General features: G+C 38.7%; 1 pseudogene; it reads left to right on the top strand.

Moving 5' to 3' along the window:
* The first annotated feature begins 10,614 nt into the window (after nucleotides 1-10,614).
* Nucleotides 10,615-11,542, top strand: LOC101398917 (olfactory receptor 4F15-like; annotated as a pseudogene).
* Nucleotides 11,543-19,410: the final 7,868 nt, after the last annotated feature.

Here is a 19,410-nt window from a genome sequence, read left to right as displayed (position 1 = left end):
AGTTCCTCTAGTGCTGGAAAAACTGTAACTGGATTCAGCCCTTGCTTTGGAAAGTAATCAAGGTTGCCGAGGTGAGGTGCGTGGTTGGGTGAGGCTCACAGGTACGGTGAGCAGAGAGGAAGCCCACAAGCAGCAAACAGGAAGGAGCAGATAAGTCCCTTTTTCCTCCTCCAGACTTCCAATCTCCCCCTAGTGCCCTCTAGTGGCAGAGCTGACAAAAAAAGAAGGTAGTTTGCAAAACCTCAGCTCTTACATCATACAGGGTGTAGACAAGTACTTTAGACCTGAAAGATAATATAGCACATGTAGTTATATAGCTTATACAGCACATGTAGTTACTTAGAAAATTATTAAAATTCAATTAGGATCATACAGTTTTGGAATGTTAAAGTAAATTATAAATCATCTCATAGAGTTTCCCCATTTTAGAAAGTCTCGGGTACTGGAAAATTAACTACTTAGCTCAAGATCATAAAACAAATACATAGAAGATCCAAATTTAGAATATAGGTTGACAGACTCCTGGTCCTTTGCTGTCTTCTGTCATTTTAGATCTTATTTGCTCAGTTGCTGAGTCTCATATCTCCTTTAGACTGTTACTTTTTCACTGACACACACCATTATATTATGCATCTTGTATCTTGAACGTCCATTTGTCAAATAGCAGAGTTTCAATAAATGTTCATGAATGATTTTCACTTAATAAATCTATTCAGTCCTAGTTTACATTTCTTTTTCTTTTACATATGTTTTTTCTTAAAGAAAGCTTTTATTTTGGAATAATTTTAGATTTACAGAGAAGTTGCAAAGATAGTCCAGAGAGTTCCTATATACTCCTCACCCAGTTTTAATTTCAGTTTCCTCTAATGTTGTCATCTTATGTTTCCTTTTTCACATTTATCAAAACTGAGACATCAATACTGGTGTATAACTATTAACTAAACACAAGACTTTATTCAGATTTTAGTAATTTTTCCATTAATGTCCTTTTTCTGTTTCAGAGTGCAATCTAGGATACCACGTTACATTTAGTTATCATGTCTCCTTAGTCTCCTCTGGTTTGTGAGTTTCTAAATCTTACCTTGTTTGTCACGGCTGGGACCGCTTTGAGGAGTATTGGTCAGGTATTTTGTAGAATGTCCCTCAATTTGGGTTTGTCTGAAGTTTTTCCTTATAATTAGACTGAGGTTCTGGGCTTTTGTAAAGAATACCACAGAGGCGAAGTGGTTTTTTTTTTTTTTATTAACTCATATCAGGATGTTCTTAATATTCACGTCATCACTAGTGATGTTAAACTTGCTCAGTTGGTTTATGATCTGATCCTAATATAAGAGAAGTGACTTATTGGATGTTACTTCCGCCATTTGCATTCTTTCTTCCTACTTGAGTTGTCAATCCCTTACCTCAAGTTTTGTAAGGACTTGATGATGGTTAATCATGATTTTTGCATATGTAACATATATTTCTTAGGGTGTCTAAACAAGAGGTTATTTCAACCCCATCCCACCTTGGTTGGACTACAAAGGCGAGCTGTGTAGATGATTGTTTATGGTCCTCTTCCCTTGCTCCTTCTTTGATTCAGCTACTTTTTGCTTCTATCCATAGGAAACTCTTGACCCCTCTCTTTTTGAGTTTCTGGATCTTATGTCTTTAGAATTGATGTTTGTATCTCAAACCTCTATCAACACTTAGTTTTCCTCAGCATTTCTCATTGGAGTGTCTCTGGTAGTGTAATAGCCTTAGCCAACTCCTAGTGCCCCCACATTTTCTCAAGGCTCTCTAGTCTAATTTGACTTGGGTAGGCATTTGAATATTTTGTCATGAATCTTTGACACATAACTGTTACCACAGCAACACAAATGAATTAATGACTCCTCTCTGTAACCTCAGCCTGGGGTTCAGGACAGTACAGATGAAAATTGTCTCCCCCCATTCCGCTGGATATTATGTCTAGTGCTGGAATTCACTCCTCATTTAGATCAGCCATTTGTTTTATTTGTATTATTTTTTCTATGCCATAAGAAAGTGATTAATAAAATAATAATTACTAGTTCAAAAGTCAGTGCTTCTTAAGGCATCAAGATACATGATCATGGGCGTTGCCGATCATCAGGGAGACACATATTAGGGTGTTCATTGTAGTGTTGCTTTTACTACAGGGAAGGATTCAAAATATGAAATAACTGTATGGTATAGGCACTGACCCATCAGAACAGATGCTTGCCACGGAGTTGGAGCAGGGTCCTGGAGACCCCTGCTTTTCCAGGCATTAACATTTAGCAGCTGATTCCTAAGGAATTCTGGGGAAAGAACTTGGGTGGCAGGTGCAACCCCAAGGGACTTGTGATAGTGGCTATATTCTAACCAGTGCGCACATAGTTTAGAATTTTAACATCCAGTTTTATCACTCGGCAGTGTTCCAGCTGAATATTAACATTATTGGGATGTGGGGGCTGGAGAAGTCAGAGGCAGGGTCATCTAGTACGTGTACAATCATGTGTAGGGGCTCTAAAAAACTTGGAGATAAGCTGGGTTTCTGTCATTAGGTGATTAGACATGCAAAAAGTAGTGCGTACCCACCATGGATTACTATGCAGCATTTGGAAATAATAGACTAGAGGTACACATAGCAGCATGGGCTAAGTAAAAAAAAAAAAAAAGAATTGGAAATATGTGTATAACAATATTTTATATGTATATGCATATAAACAGTATACATGTTTATGTGGACACATACAACACCAGGATACATTTTAAAAACACTAGAATGGTTGTCTCTGAGGGAAAGGGACTGGAAATGGAGACTGGAGATTAAAGGGAATAAACAGTAAACAAGAGAGTGTTCCTTTGTAAATCATTGCTGATAAAGTACCATGGACTGAAGAATATGATCACCTCAATCTTCTGCACCTGAGGCTAAAAAAGACACAAGGAAACAAGTCCTGTTACTTCCTCTCAATATTTTGAAGTGAACCTCCTTATTCGTATTATTCCTACCTGCAAACGACAGGCACAGTAAGAGACAGTGGAATTATTTCAATGACTGGTTTGTTTTGTTAAGTTGAACAAATAAATATTAGGCCACTTTGATTGCAAAAAAGTGTGCAAGTTGTTTTGGAAGAAACAAATACAAGTTAGACAAAGCCTGTATCTTCAGAGAACCTATTATAATGTGGTAGATTTATTATTTATAAAAGTCACATTATGAGCTATTTTAAAATTAATTTTTGGAGTTTATTCTTTCACTTGCTTGGTTTATTTGTGTATAGTGCAAAATGATATTATAAGGCTGTTCCATATAATTTGTATGAATGTCTTGGAAAGTGAATATTATCAAATTACCCAGGGGTGCTTTCATTCATCATGATAGAGTTTAAATTGGCAAAAAAAAAAAAAAATGACAGATATTGATGTTCTTAAAGATTCCAGTGTCATTCCTCCCTCCTGTAATTCATTATCAACATTTTCCCTGTTGCTTTGATCACAACAAATATATTTTTAGGAGACGATTTCCTTGACTAATTGACTTTAGTTTTGCAGTCCCAGGTCACCATAGCATTATTTGGTCACTATCGTTCAGTGCAGTTAATTAGCTGCTTTTTGTATTTATAGAAATATTTTATATACCTCTGTGTCCCTGAGAAAACAGTTTGTGAATAGTTGTAAGGGAAGGATGGGGTAAGTTGACAATAGGAGGAAGATATTAAACTAGATAAACTTCAGCAACAAGGAAAACACAGATAACAGTTTGCTTTGTGCGTATATCAATTAAGCTTTGCCCTGGAGGCAGGAAGAAACAAGTGGTGGTGGTGAGATGACGAGCACACGGGAGAATAAATGTCAGTGGTTGTGGATGTGGAGAACAAGCATTATTCTTAATTTTTAATTAAGACTTGGAAATGACTTGGAGATCCAAAGGTGCAACTGAAGATACGCTGCAGAGTCTGGAGTCTACACTGTGGTCAGGACTAGGAGACGGGTTGAGTTGTTAACTGCACCTAGGGATTTTTAGGGAAATTTATTAGCACTGAAAGTAAAGACAAATATGTATGTTGTCTTCATAACAAGCTACTTGTCTGCTTTGCTTCTACCTTTAGAGAAGTAAGATATAAAGAGGAGAAAGCACATTAGGTACTAGTGATAAGCGACGTTTTAAAAAATAAAATCCCAATATCATAGGATTAAGGTAGAGAAAGGATGACTGAAAACTTGCTTAGAAGAACAATATGTAGGGATTGTGGGGAGAGAAGGAGAATCCCCCTCTGCCCTTTCCCTTAAGGTTCTTATGGCTGGCCAAATAATCAACAAGACAGATTAGCAGGAGAAAATAATACCGAGTTTAATAACACGTATACATGGGAGAAACTCAGAAATGAGCAACTCGTCCCTCTGTCTAAGCTGCTTGCTTAAGTCTTGTAGCTAAAGGCGAGGAAGGTCTTGGGGGTGGGTAGTGGTCTGGGACTTCAGAGGGCAAGAAGACAATTCTTTTCAGGGTCATCTATAGATAATGTGGTCAGGGAGAGATAGAGTTTTTTTGATAAAAGAGGCTTGGTGCCCCTTCCATTGTAACATCTGTTTTACATTATCATTACAGCCATCATGATAGAAGATCTGTTCCAGGAAGGAACCACCATGTCAAATTCTTTAGGCAGTTAGTGGGGGAGGTCAAATGTCCCTCAGAGAAAACAATCAAGGTAAAGAGATATATTTCAGGGTGGCCAAATCTTGATCTCCCACAGGATTGAACTTACCTTAAACTAAAGTAATGTAGTATCAGTTAAAATTAGGTGAAGAAGAACGTAGAGAAAATGTAAGAAACTAAATGTATAAAGTTTAACAACCAACAATCAATTCTCCCATTTTTGTTTATATTTTCTAAAAATGTATTAGAATTTTTTTCTAGGTCACTACAGTGAGATGTTTTGTGGTGAAATGGGGGTGGTAGACAGAGTGACAAAGATAAAGGGATAGAAGACGGGCCTGTGAGGAAAGGCTAAAGGAATGGAGGTGATTAAAAGTAGAGTGTACAGATGATGAGTAATCTTTATTTGCTTTTGCCAAATTCAAGGATATTAAACATTTATCTGAGACAGTTGCTGACAACATTTTTATATTCACAGAGAAATAAGTAAGTGGACTTTGGCTTTCTTTTTGTAAAGAAGAACCTTTGGACCATTATGTTAATAAAAAGGAGGAAACCAAGGAAGAAAATGAACCTTTGAACTTTGTAAACTGCGGAAGAACTGACACGTCCTGGATGGAGAAACAAAAGAAAGGAACTGGGTCAGAACATATTTTTAGATCTCTTCCACTGAGTTATTTTATTGTTAGGAATAATGAACATCTTTTTTTTTTTCCCCAAAATTTTAAAATGTAAAATTACCGCGAATCTATTCTAAAAGGTTGCCCAATTCTAATTCCATGTAGATCAAGACGTTTAAATTATGATTCCATTAAGTAGTACAGACTCTGAATTTGTCACATATTATAATCATTTAAGTAGTCTAAATAAATGATGGCTATGATTCATGTCAATAGTTGTGTGAGTATTAGCTAGACCAGAACAAAGAACTCAACAGTGGAATATCTTCTGATGGCAATGGTCTTAGGAGAGCAGCACTCTTTCCATGGAGGGTTGGGGATGCCTCAAAGTGACCAGGCACCCAGAACCTAGCATCTCCCTTTGGAAGCCATTCAGAGACTATAACTCAGAGCCCTTAGATGGATAGTCAAGAAATATGAAGACTTAAGAGAGGAGCTGGGTAAGTTTCCAGATCTGCTGATATTTGCCATTTGTATTACTTTGTCTTCTTTGCTCTTGAATGGATTGTAAAGTAAGTACATTTTGTCTTTGACCACATTTTTCCTTTTCTCAGCTTTAGCTCTCATTCATGAGGTCTGCCCCTCTCCTGCTGAGCTCATCTGTTCTTTACCTGTCTTCTGCAGCAACCTATCCAAGCTAATCCTTCTTGGGTAATGAATCAGGTTTACAATGGATCACTTATTTTTTCATTGTCAAAATTCTAATTTCTTGCATGCATAAGATCTCAGCTAAGGAAGCCATCTGGTAACTTATTTGTTTTTTTGTAATAGCTAATGGAGTATCCTTCCCTTAGCAATGTAAGTAAAACTAGGGAGTGCAGTATGTTAGCCTAAAAGAAGGCAACTCTAATGCTGGGTGCTAGTGGGAAATAATTTTGGGCACTGGGGCTTTTAAGACTGCACATCTGAACAAGCTCCCAGGCTGCCATTTCTTCTCCTTCATCATTGTTTTCCATCTAACTGACCATCTTGGTCTCCTGCTGCATTCAATAATCTGATTTTGCTTTGCCTTCATTTTTCTTATCTTTCTACTAATTTTCTTTCTGATTTAAATGTGTATTTAATTTCTCTTTTAAAAAAATGTCCTTCTTGCCCTCTGGCTAGACCCTGCCTTCATGTAAACTTTACACCGAATATCATATATATATTTTTTCTGAATCATTCAATGAATCTTGTTCTGGTTTTGCTAACTCTATTTCTTGTAAATTCATTAACTCAAGTTTACCATCATTTCTTTTGCTATTCTCATCTGTTATTTTTTACTACTCAAACTTCTATTTGGAGGAAGCACCACTTATATTTTCACTTCATAGTACATTCTCATTGTTATTCCTACTTCATAGAAGCCTTAAAAAACTTTTGGTTAGAAGCATTTTTTCCCTTAGTGATCAGAAAGAATTCTTTTTGCCTTATTTTTGTGCTCACTCCTATAGAAATTTTGATTAGTTAGTTCATAGTTCATGACATGGAGGTTTGGGTATAAGTCATAAAATGGTTTATACAACTCTTACTTAAAATTGTTCTGACAACCTTAGAGTCCTATTTTGTATATGTTCAATTTCTTATTTCATTACTTTGTTCCACATAATTGATGTCTATTATTTTTTCCTCTTTATATTATCTCTAAGGCTTAGCAGACTACTACGCACTTTACAGATGATTCATAAATATAAGTTGAATGAATAAGTGAATAAGCCAAGGAATCCGCTAAACATTATTTTGAGCTGTTTTTCAGTCAGCACAAAGAATTATGATACATGAAACTTGCTCCAAGTGTTTTATAATATATTTGGGGAGAAAAAATCCATGCATACTTATTAGAAAGCCACTGAAAAATTAGTGTGATAGAAATTATAGATGTAAAACTTCAGATAAAGGAAGAAATCAGAATACTGAAAAGAGAATTCCTGAAGGTGGAAATTGAACCAGAATCAAGCAGAGTGTTTGACACTCCCCAGGGATTTGATAACTATAACATTTCTTCAAGTGTTCTTATCTTTTCTGGAGAAGGAGGATCCATATGTAACAAACCCAAATTGCATTTTCTGTCATGAATACGAACTCTACAAAGGCAGGAATTCTTGTCAATGCTCTATCCCCAATGCCAGGAATGATGCCTGGCATTCTGGGCACTCAAAACTATTTATTGAATTAATGAACAAAAACCATTCAGAGAACCACTCAGGAGTCAATTGTATACCTACTTCTCCAAGAACATATCGGGTGGCTGATTATCATAGGTTCTCTGTCATCCGTGAACATTAGTTGTTCAGACTTGGTCCTCAATGCAGTTGGAGTCAGAAGACACTTACAGATAGTTTCAGGGGAAAAGTCAGCCCTACCCATCCTTCCTCCTTCAATATCTCTTCCATCTTTCTTTTTTTTTTTAAAGATTTTATTTATTCAGTTTTTTCCCCCCAAAGCCCCAGTAGACAGTTGTATGTCATAGGTTCACATCCTTCTAGTTGCTGTACGCGGGACTCGGCCTCACGCTGGACGGAGAAGTGGTGCCTCGGGGCGCTCCCGGGATCCGAACCCGGGCCGCCAGCATCAGAGCGCGCACACTTAACCGCCAAGCCACAGAGCCGGCCCTCTCTTCCATCTTTCTAACCGGCTATCTGAGATGCCTTCTGTCAGATTCATTGCTTAGTTTTAAGATTTTTCTTTTTCTCATAAAATATTTGTTCATATGCAGGAAAGTTGTGGTTTACAGAGTAACGGCCCCCAAAGATGTCCATGTCTTAATCTCTGGACCTGTGAATATGTTACCTTACATGGCAAAAGGGACTTTGCAGATGTGACTAAGAATTTTGAGTTGGGAAAATAAGCCTGGATTATCTGTGTGAATCCACTATAATCACAAGGGTCCTTAAAAGAGGAAGACAGGAAGGTCAGAGTCAGAGATACGTGATGACAGAGGCAGAGTTTGGAGTGATGTACTTTGAAGAAGCAGGAAGGGGTCATGAACCAAAGGATCCAGGCATCCTTGGAAAAGGCAAGGAAACGGATTCTCTCCTAGATCCTCCAGAAGGAATGCAACTCTGCTGATGCTTTAATTTTAGCTCAGAAGACACATTTTGGCCTTCTCATCTCCAGAACTGTGAGATAACACATTTGTGTTTTTTTAAGCCACTAAATTTCTGGTAATTTGTTACAGCAGAAATAGGAAACTAATACAAAGTCTATTTAATGCAAAGAACTTTCAACGGGAGTCAAGGGCTCTTGATCCTGGTATAAACTCTCCCACCAGTTACATTTGTGATGATGAGCAAGTCACCTCCTATATCTCTTTCTATGCACATTATTTCACTGAAAAGCTATAGGTATTGTACTAAGTCAGGAACACCCCATTGAACAGTGGATCTCTGATGGTTTATCGCTGGCAATTTTTTAATCTCTGAAGAACTGTAATTTTTTCTTTACCTCCTCATGCTGGAATCTGACTACTGTCCCTTAGTTCTTTTTCTGGACTTTGTAACTCAATTATCGCTGTCTCTCAATTACAGACACAGACACTGTCTGGCTCTGTTCACCCAGTATTTTATTTCTGTCACTCTTTTAGCCATTCCAAACTTATTTTGATAAAAAAAAAGAGACTGCTTTTATGTGGCAGAGTTCTTATCTTTGGGGATCCAGTGAGTATGTGTGTGTGTGTATATATATACATACATATATATACTAGAGGCGGACATTATTTGTCTCAGCTTATCACATATCTTATGTTAGAAATTGAGATTTTTTTTGGGGAAGTGAGCATCATTCATAAAATAAAATGTTTTTTCCATTTTGAAACATATCAAAGGCCTTTTATTGATTAAATTAATAATTGATACCCCATATTTCTTCTGATGACTGAATTTTGTCGCGCAAAGCTTACATTGTGTAGTTCTGCAACTGCGGGAATGAGGCGTGGGATCCTCTGCTAACTCCTGATTGGCAACACAAAACATACTATCAATATGAACCTTACTGAATTATGATATACTCTCTTGACTCCAGGGTCATTCTTCAGTCCAATTAATTTCTTTCTTCATTCAACAGGTGTGAAGCACTCATTATACTACTGGTTGTGTTAGTGACTATTGGTGATTGTGATGGATGTGGGGGCTACTCAACTCATATGAACTGGACATGATTCCTGTACCCAAGAAGGTACATTTTAATTGAAGAGATGGAAATTGATATAACCATGAAAGGCAGAGTGAAATAAATGCCAACAGTGTGGAGAGAGTATGGAGATTTGGACAGGTTTGGAAGATTTCACAAATGAGGGAACATTTGAGCTGGGATGTTGAGAATTGGATTTTGTGAATCAGACAATAGAAAGACAGAAATTTTGAAAATTGAAAGAAAGAAAATGTTTAAAGTCTAATTGAGCAAAATGAATAACAGAACAGAGACTTTGAAAACAGTATACTGTGCATGAGGAATTGTTAGGTGCCTCATATGAATGGCTGAAATCATATCTATTCATAAGAAATCATAGTCAAAAGTGTTTAAAGATGACCTTTTATGTTACTGAAGGTGAAAACACTGGGCAGGAGGAAATGGGAAATATCTATGTAAGAGTAAAAGAAAGCAGAAAGGAAACAGGTCCAGAGATAGAATTAATTTAGTAGTAGTTTTTTTTTTAACTGAGGAAAATTCACCCTTAGCTAACATCTGTGCTAATCTTCCTCTATTTTGTATGTGGTCTGCCACGATGGCATGGCCACCAATGAGTGGTGTAGGTCCATGCCGGGGAACTGAACCCAAGCCACTGAATTGGAGAGTGTCAAACTTAGCCACTAGGCCACGGGGCTGGCACCTAGTAGTAGTAGTTTTGAAAACCATAGTGCCACATGGGAACCAGCTGACTCCTCTAAGTAGAAGTCAGATATGCAGTGATGAAAAATATTTGGCTGTGTGAGATGTTAATATGATTAATGTTTTCTCATGGACTCAAGGCCATCTTTCTTCTTTTTTTTTTTTTTTGTGAGGAGATCAGCCCTGTGCTAACATCTGCTAATCTTCCTCTTTTTTTGCTGAGGAAGACTGGCCCTGGGCTAACATCCGTGCCTATCTTCTTCCACTTTATATGGGATGCCGCCACAGCATGGCTTGCCAAGCAGTGCGTTGGTGAGTGCCCGGGATCCGAACCGGTGAACCCCGGGCCACCGCCGCAGAGCACACGCACTTAACTGCTTGCGCCACCGGGCCAGGCCCTAGGCCTTCTTTCTTGAACACCAGTACTCGCCTAGGCAATTCTTTTTCATTTTCTTTGTCCTTTAGTAAAAATGAAAGCTGATTCTGATGTCTGAGGCAGTGGGTGGAAGGAATCACTCCATAGTATCAGAGTTTGGTTGCTGGGACTCGCCAATGCCTGGGAGATCCTGCTTCTCCTTTTCGATCTGCTTTGCAAGCATGATGAGAAACCTTGTCGTGTTCACTGTATCCCTGGATGCTCATCTGCACTCTCCCGTGTATTTCCTCCTGGTTAACCTCTCAGTCACTGATGTTATTTTGCTCAATCACAGCCCCTAAAATAACTTGTGATATTTTCAAGAAGCACAAAGCCATCTCCTTTTGCGGCTATATTACCCAGACCTTCTTGATTCACGCTGTTGGGGGCACTGAGATGGTGCTGCTCGTAGGCATGGCCTTCGACAGATATGTGGCCATATGTAAGCCTCTCCACTACCTGACCATCATGAGTCCAAGAATATGTCTAAACCTTTTTGTCACTTCCTGGATCATTGGCCTTATCCATTCATTGGTTCAATTAGCTTATGTGGTAGATTTGTCTTTTTGTGGCCCTAACATATTGGACAGTTTTTACTGTGACCTTCCCCGGCTCCTCAGACTTTCCTGCACAAACACCCAAGAACTGGAGTTCATGGTCACTGTCAATAGTGGGCTCATTTCTGTGGGCTCCTTTGTTTTGCTGGTCATTTCCTACATCTTCATTCTGTCCACTGTTTGGAAACATTCTTCTGGTGGTTCATCCAAGGCCCTCTCCACTTTGTCAGCTCACATCACTGTGGTGGTTTTGTTCTTCGGGCCACTAGTGTTTTTCTACACGTGGCCTTCTCCCACATTACACCTGGGTAAATATCTTGCTGTTTTTGATGTATTTATCACTCTTTTTCTGAATCCAGTCATCTACACATTCAGGAACAAAGAAATGAAAGTGGCAATGAGGAGATTGTGTTGTCTTGTGCACTACAGGAAGATTTCATAAATGGATGGCTGTGAAGATATGGAACTATAGATTCTCCCTCATGCTGGTTGTAGAAAAGACATTATGCAATTTCAGAGAAATACTCAAGAATTAAGCCCTGTTACATGCCTAGAAATCTACTCTCTATTAAAATATGGTGTCTATTTCACCATTAACTTAGAAGTGATGTTATTCTTTGACACTCTGTACATCAAAGTATTAAAACCAAATCATATGTCCTTTGCAACTTACATAGTCTAGGAGAGGGCCATGTAATTGAGCAAATAATAATATTTTATCTTTTTTTTTTCTTGGTGAGGAAGATCAGCCCTGAACTAACATCTGTTGCCAATCCTCCTCCTTTTTTTCCCCAAAGCCCCAGTAGATAGTTGTATGTCATAGTTGCACATCCTTCTAGTTGCTCTATGTGGGATGCCGCCTCAGCACGGCCAGACAAGCGGTGTGTCGGCACACCTGGGATCTGAACCTGGGCTGCCAGTAGTGGAGCACGTGCACTTAACTGCTAAGCCATGGGGCTGGCCGCAATATTTTATCTTTTCCTATATGGACAGATCATTCTGTTGATAGACAAACTATGCACTCATATTATCATTCATCTACTTATTACCTTACTATCTTGATTTTAATTCTCTTTGTTCCTACTCTGTTTGCTTCTTATTTCCCCAGTTTCTACATATTTTGCCTTCTTATCTGGTGCTTCTATCTGGCAGTCTGGGAAATTGTTAGTCCTACGTTAGAATTTTTTTTTTTTGCGAGGAAGACCAGCCCTGAGCTAACATCTGATGCCAATCCTACTCTTTTTTGCAGAGGAAGACTGACTCTGGCCTAACACTTGTGCCCATCTTCCTCTACCTTACATGGGATGCTGCCACAGCATGGCTTAACAAGCGGTGCGTTGGTGTGCACAGGGGATCCAAACCGGCAAACCCCTGGCCGCCGCAGTGGATCCCGCGCACTTAACTGCTTGCGTCACCGGGCCAGCCCCAGAATTTTATAATTTAAAGCCAAGATGTATACCCAACATCATTTGTTTTAGTCCCTTCAGTTGCACATGCTAAAACCCGGGAATTGAGGGGTGACTGTAATTTGCCTGAGGGCACATAGCCAGAAATCAGCAGAGAGAGTCAGGCTCCAGAAACCACGCTTCTGGTTGCTAGGTCAGTGCCCTTTCATTTTCAAATCAATTTTGTATTTGAATTTCTGCTCATATTCCTCTCTTTCAGATTTTTCCTGTAGGTCTGTTTGAAGAGAGAGGTTTACACCCCTCATTTGTGTTCCTTCTTCCTAGTAAATTGTCATTAGCATTCAGCACTTTTTGTTTTATCATTTATAAATCTTCTCCTAATTTCTACCACTACCATACATTTCCTTATTCAGGTCCTACCAAAGCCAAACTTTAAATCGTTGCTTTAATCATGAAAAAATGTTTAAAATTCATTATTAAACAGCATTCTTTTATCTACAGTGGTATTCAGGGAGATCTTTGATTAAACTGTATTTTGTATGGCTGAAATCCCCCAAAATACTTACAATTAATGATGTTCTTTCTTTTGTGGGAAACAAATGTGATTGGTGAATTGTGTACTCTGCTTAAGTAAGTCACCTCTCCTAGAAAGAAAAATTTAAAATATTTCAGCAAATAATAAATGAAATATTTATAAAATATCTGTGAAGTTCCTCTTTTTCCAGAAATCTTGCAGCCTGTTATTTAACATGGTTACTAAGGAACAGAAAGGGATTTATTCATTGAAGTTTCCTTCATGAAGCAATGGATTGTCTCTCATCATTTGTGTCCTAGGGGAGGTAATAACTGATGTGATTCATGTAATGATTTTTACAGTCTAGGCATTGTTCTAAGTCCTTTACCTTCAACCTTATGAAGCGGATACTCTCATTATCCTTATTTTACAGAGGAGGGATCTGAGGCACAGAGATGTTAAATATCCTCAAGGTCTATTAGATAGTTAGCCTGGACACAAAGTCTTGCAGTTTGGGTCCCCTCCCTGCACTATAATGTCTCTCTGGTAATAAAAGATATCAGAATAACTCCTTTACTTGAAAACAATCCCTATTGGTGGGCCTTCCGCTGGTGACCCCATCACCTCCAAAAGCCAGAATTTATGGAATTAATGAATTTACAAATATTTATTGTGTATAAAAACCTACCAGGTATTTTGTTCTAGGCACTCACTACTATTAAGGACGTTGAAACGCCACAATTCCCCTGATAGGTAGAGGAAGTAGTCTAGAGGCTTAAGAACATATCTGAGTGGATCTATTATGTGTAATCTACCTGGATAACCCCTAATTGTATGCTTCTGGGAGGAGCTAGGGGACATGGCATCACCAAGGCTGCTTTAATAAAAATGCCAGGAGGAACGACTGTGCAACAGCTCAGTAAGAGTACATGGCAATGATTCTCCCAGTACTTTTTCCAAAAGTGCCAGTGACCATGTATTTGCATAGTTATACACCAGGAAAAAAAGGAATATCACGACATTTTGAAGACTGTTGGACCAGGGTCTCAGTTGATATATACACCTAGATTCCTCAAGGGTCGTCATGGTCCTTTGTTTGAATGGAGTAGTGTGGGAGTTAGGTAGGTATACATGGAGTCCTGGTCTAGGTCTGGTGCATAGTGGGTTCACCAAATGACAACCCCCCAGTCATCATTACACCATTTCCTGAATGTATAATTTGAATGGATATATTGGGTAGTTGGTACAACTCCCAGTGTTTGTCCTAGCTTTGTGGGTTACAGCTACTGAAGAGGGGTAGATACTGAAGCAGTCCATCCCCAGGCCAAGAAAGCATTTCAAAAAGTTTATTACGTTCTTTAGAGGTAGGTGGCTAAAAGATACCCAAAGGTACAGGAACAGTGATCCCCAACATATCTCCATTTAGTTCACCACTGTGGCCCCTATAAAAGCCAGACAGATTCTGGAGAATGACAGTGGACTATTGTAAACTCAACCTAGTATTAGCCTTAATTGAGGCTGCTGTACCAAAGGTGGTATCTTTGCCAGAGCAGATTAATATAGGCTTGGGTATATGATATCTTATCATTGATCTTATAAATTTTCTTTTCCATTTCTATCAGAAAGGAGAAACAGAAACAGTTAGCATTTGCATGGAATGGAGAACAATATACATTTGCAGTTTTATTCTTTGTTGTAATATAGTCTGAAGAGATCTGGACCATCTGAATATCTTATAGATCATAATAATTATCTATTATATTAATGACATCACACTATCAAACCACACGAGGAAGAAATGGTAAGTACATTGGATGCTTTGGTAATATACATGTGCTCTCAAGGGAGGGAATAAATTCTATGAAGAATAAGGAAATTGCCACATCATTAAAATTTTAGGAGTTCATGAAATAGATCAAAGACTTAAATGTAAGACTTGAAACCATAAAACTCCTAGAAGAAAACAGAAAAAGCTCCTTGACATTGGTCTTGGGAATGATTTCTTGGATAACACACCAAGAACACAGGTAACAAAATACGCTATTCACAGGAATATGCTATTCCTTCTGCATAGCAAAAGAAACAATCAATAAATTGAAAAGGCAATCCACAGAATGGGAGGGTTTTTTTTTGTATACCCAATAGCTGATAAAAGGTTGTATCCAAAAGATATAAGGAACTCACAAAATTCAATAGCCAGAAAACAATTATTCCAATTAAAAAGTAGGCAAAGGATCTGAACAGACATTTTTCCAAAGAAGATGTACAAATGGCCAATAAGCATATGAAAAGCTGCTCAACTTCAGTAATCATCTGGGAAATGCAAATCAAAACCACAATGAGATATCATTTCACACCTGTTAGAATGACCATTATCAAAAGGACAAGAGAACAAATGCTAGTGAGGATATGGAGAAAAGAGAACCCTTGTGTTGGTGGGAATGTAAACTGGTACAGCCACTATGGAAAACAGTATGGAGGTTCTTCAAAAAATTAAAACTAGAACTACCATATGATCCAGCAATCCCATTTCTGGGTATATATTAGAATGAAATGAGATCAGTATCTTCAAGAGTGACCTGCACATCCGTCTTCATTGCAGCATTATTCACAGTAGCTAAGATATGGAAACAATGTTAATGTCCTACAACATTAACAACATTATGGATAAAGAAAATAATGTGTATATATATACACACAATGGAATATTATTCAGCAATAGAAAAGAAAATCCTGCCATTTATGACAACTTGGATAAGCCTGGAGTGTATTTTGCCAAGTGAAATAAGCCAGACAGAGAAAGACAACTACTGTATGGTAGTCCTTTTATGTGGAATCTAAGGGTAAAAAAGCTAATTTTGGCTGGGGGGAGGGAACAATGAGGAAATGTAGGTCAAAATATACAAACTTTCAGTCATAAGAAAAAGTTCAGAGGATCTAATGTACAGTGTAGTGACTATAGTTAATAATATGGTTATTGTATACTTGAAAGATGCTGAAAGTAGATCTTAAGCAGTCTCACCACACACACGTACACACACACACACCTACACACAAAAGAGTTAATTCTTTGAGGTGATGGATGTGTTAATTTTCTTTATCTTGGTAATCATTTCACAATATCAAATCATCACGTTGTACACTTCAAGTATATACAATTGTATTTGTCAATTATTCCTCAATAAAATTAGAAAAATTTTTATGAGTTCAATATTTTGGAGCATGCCAGGGCATCCTCTTCAAAGTAAAGGGAAAACTATTGCATCTTGCTTCTCCTATCACTAATAAGGAAGCACAGTGTCTGGTAGATTTCTCCTGTTTCTGGAGGAAACATATTTTATACCAGGAATACCTCTCTAGCCCATGTATTAGAAGAAATGAAAGCCTGTCAACTTTGAGTGGGGTGCAGATCTGAAACAGATGTTTTTGCAGCAGTTCCAGAATGTGCAAATAGCCCTTCTACATGAACCATTTTACCTGGAATACCTTATGGTATTAGAAAAATTGGTAGTGAGAAGGGAAAAGATGTGAAGTTTACAGCAAGCACCACCAATTGGATAATCACAATACAAATTTTAGGTTCTGGATCAACCATATTCTTAGGATTACAGAGTAATTAGTATACAGACATGGGATGCCACAAAACATCACATCATACTGTGGAACCACATTAAAGAAAAGGAGGTGTGGAAGTTGGCACATGACCTTGGATCTACTGGTCCTATCACATACTGTACCTCCCAGAGTCTGCTGGTCTAATAGACCAATGGGATAGCTTACTGCAGGTGCAACTGAAGCAACAGCTTGGAGATAATATTTTGAGATATATATGTAAAATATATATTGTTGATGCTGTGTCCCCATTAGGTAGCATGCATGGGTCCAGGATCCAAGGTACAGTTGGGGAATTTGAGCTTCCCATCCCTGAAACTCTGGGCACTATGAAGTCCTGATTTCAATAACAAGAGAAAACATTTCCACCAGAGACACAACAAGAGTTCCATTAAGTTTTGGTCTATGACTATTGCCCAGGAAATTCAGGCTTCTTGCACCAAAAGCAAATAGAGGAGGAATTACCACCCTGGCAGGGGTAATTGATCATTAGGAAGAAGTAAGGCTGCTGTTAGGCAGTGAGAGTAGGGAAGATGCAGTTTGGCACCAGTTGATCCACATGGGTGACTTTGAGAACACCCTTAACCAATTTTGGTGGTAAATGGACAAATGCAACAGCCATGGCTTAAGAAGAACATAGTAAACAGGGAATTGGAGTGCTCCTGATGAGGGTCTAGTTCACCTTTCAGCTGAGCCAACTGGGCCAGCAGAGTTGTCAACTAAGGAATCTAGACCATATGATAGAGGAGAGATATGAGTACTAGTTGTAGTATCACCACCCACTTCAGGGGCAGTTGCTGTAATTCATCCCATTAACTTTCTTCTTATAAGATGCCCACAGGATAAGAAGTTTGCCAAAGTTCTTAAGAAGCTACTTCTAGAACTCAAATGAATCAAGGAGATGCAAGTAGCTTGGGGATGATTGTCACATATGTTATGTCTGTCACCAATATCCCCCTCTTCAGGACAGAAAGATTTATTCGGGATAGAAAGATTTATCCCCTAGCTGTCGGGAGTGTTGCTGTCTGACACTTCTCATTAATCTGCCCTTTTGGGAATGCCTGTGGCTAAAAAGAGCTGAAATACACAAGGCCATACACACTGTCTGTGTTAGTTTGTATCCAATGGTTGGTTATCAGTCCACTTGGGACAGTTCTGGAATCTCATTCCAGGTTCAGAGCTCCCTGCAAGTTTGGCTGAGGCCTTGTTGTAACTGTACTGTCACTTAACTTCCTCTTCTACATCCTGCTTAATTTCCTACCTCCAAACAGAATTGATCCTGATAGCGCTCCCTAACAAGCTTCCTGTGTGCTGATCTTTATCACAGAACCTGCTTCTCTGGGAACCCAAACTTTGACACAATTTTCCTGATCTTTCTCATATTATTGTCAGAGAGGATACTTGAAGGTTTTGGTATCATATGGGATACTATGTTTGTCCATTACTCTAATGACGTCATGTTAATTAGACCTAATGAGGTAGAAGTAGTAAGACACACGTGTGCAGGATGATGAGATGAATCCATGAGAATTTCAGGGACTTTCCACATCAGTGACATCTCCAAGTGGTTTGGAACATTGAAGGTATCTCTTCAAAAGTTTCTGCATCTTGCAATACCCACCAGAGAAAGAGGAACAATACTTGGTGAATTTCTATATATTTTGGAGGCAACATATACCATAGTTGAGTATGTTGCTTCAATCTTTTTACTGAGTAATTCATGAGGCTGCCAGTTTTGAATTGTGACTGGAGCAAGAAAAGGCTCTGTAGACAGTCTGGAAACCAAAAGTAACCTATAAGAGCAGGAGGCTCAGACTCGGATGGTCTCCTCCCCTTTCACTACATGTCTCTCTTTGGACGTTGGAAATTCTCTATGACCAATTAATGGTGACAGAGAAAACACAACCTGGTTTATGAAGAGGTATGCATGTTATGCTGGCATCAGCTATAAGCAATTGCCTTGAAGGATAGTGGTGAAGGAAAACCCTCCTAATGGGAAGAACCTAGGGAATACCTTTAGTTGTACACTTCCCTTGGAAAGAAGGATGACTTGTGGTGCAAATCTTACTTATTTGTGGGCAGGCCTAATGGTTCGTTTGGTTGTTCAGGGCCTAAGAAAGAATAAGCTTATAAAATTATTGGCACGGGGTTCTGGGGAGAAGTATGTAGCTGGACTTCTCAGAAAAGCACAGAGAATGACGGTATTTGTGTCTGTGTAAAAGCCTATTAGAGGTTATTCACCATGCAGGAACAAGGTAACCTGCCCCTGAGGATGTCAGTCAGCTTCTTTCACTCACTGTCCTAGAACTGCTTAATTGGCACTAAAAGTGGCCATAGCAGCATAGTTGATGTCTTTGCATAAAATGAGCAACGTGAATTTCCTCTCTAAGGCTCATCTGCCTATTACCACTGCTGAGTGCTCAAGCTGCCAACACAAAAGTAAATGATCAGCACCCTGTATAGTACCACATCTCACCCTACTCTGAGAGGAGTAGCTGTCTTATCTTGTGGCAGGTGGAATAGAGTTAAACCTTTATTTTTTATTTATTTTTTCTCCCCAAAGCTCCAGTTCATAGCTGTGTATCATAGTTGTAGAGTTGCAGCTCTTCTATATGGGACACCACCTCAGCATGGCTTGATGAGTGGTGAGTATGTCCGCGCCCAGGATCCGAACTGGCAAACCCTGGGCTGCCAAAGAGGAGTGCACAAAATTAACTGCTGCACCACTGGGCTGGCCCTGAGTTAAACCTTTATTTTATGGAGTAGGGAGATATTTAT

Source organism: Ceratotherium simum, chromosome 3 (assembly GCF_057802395.1).
Source record: "Ceratotherium simum simum isolate JZ-2026a chromosome 3, ASM5780239v1, whole genome shotgun sequence".
In the NCBI taxonomy this organism is placed as follows: domain Eukaryota; kingdom Metazoa; phylum Chordata; class Mammalia; order Perissodactyla; family Rhinocerotidae; genus Ceratotherium; species Ceratotherium simum.
This window is presented reverse-complemented; position numbering and strand designations above follow the sequence as displayed.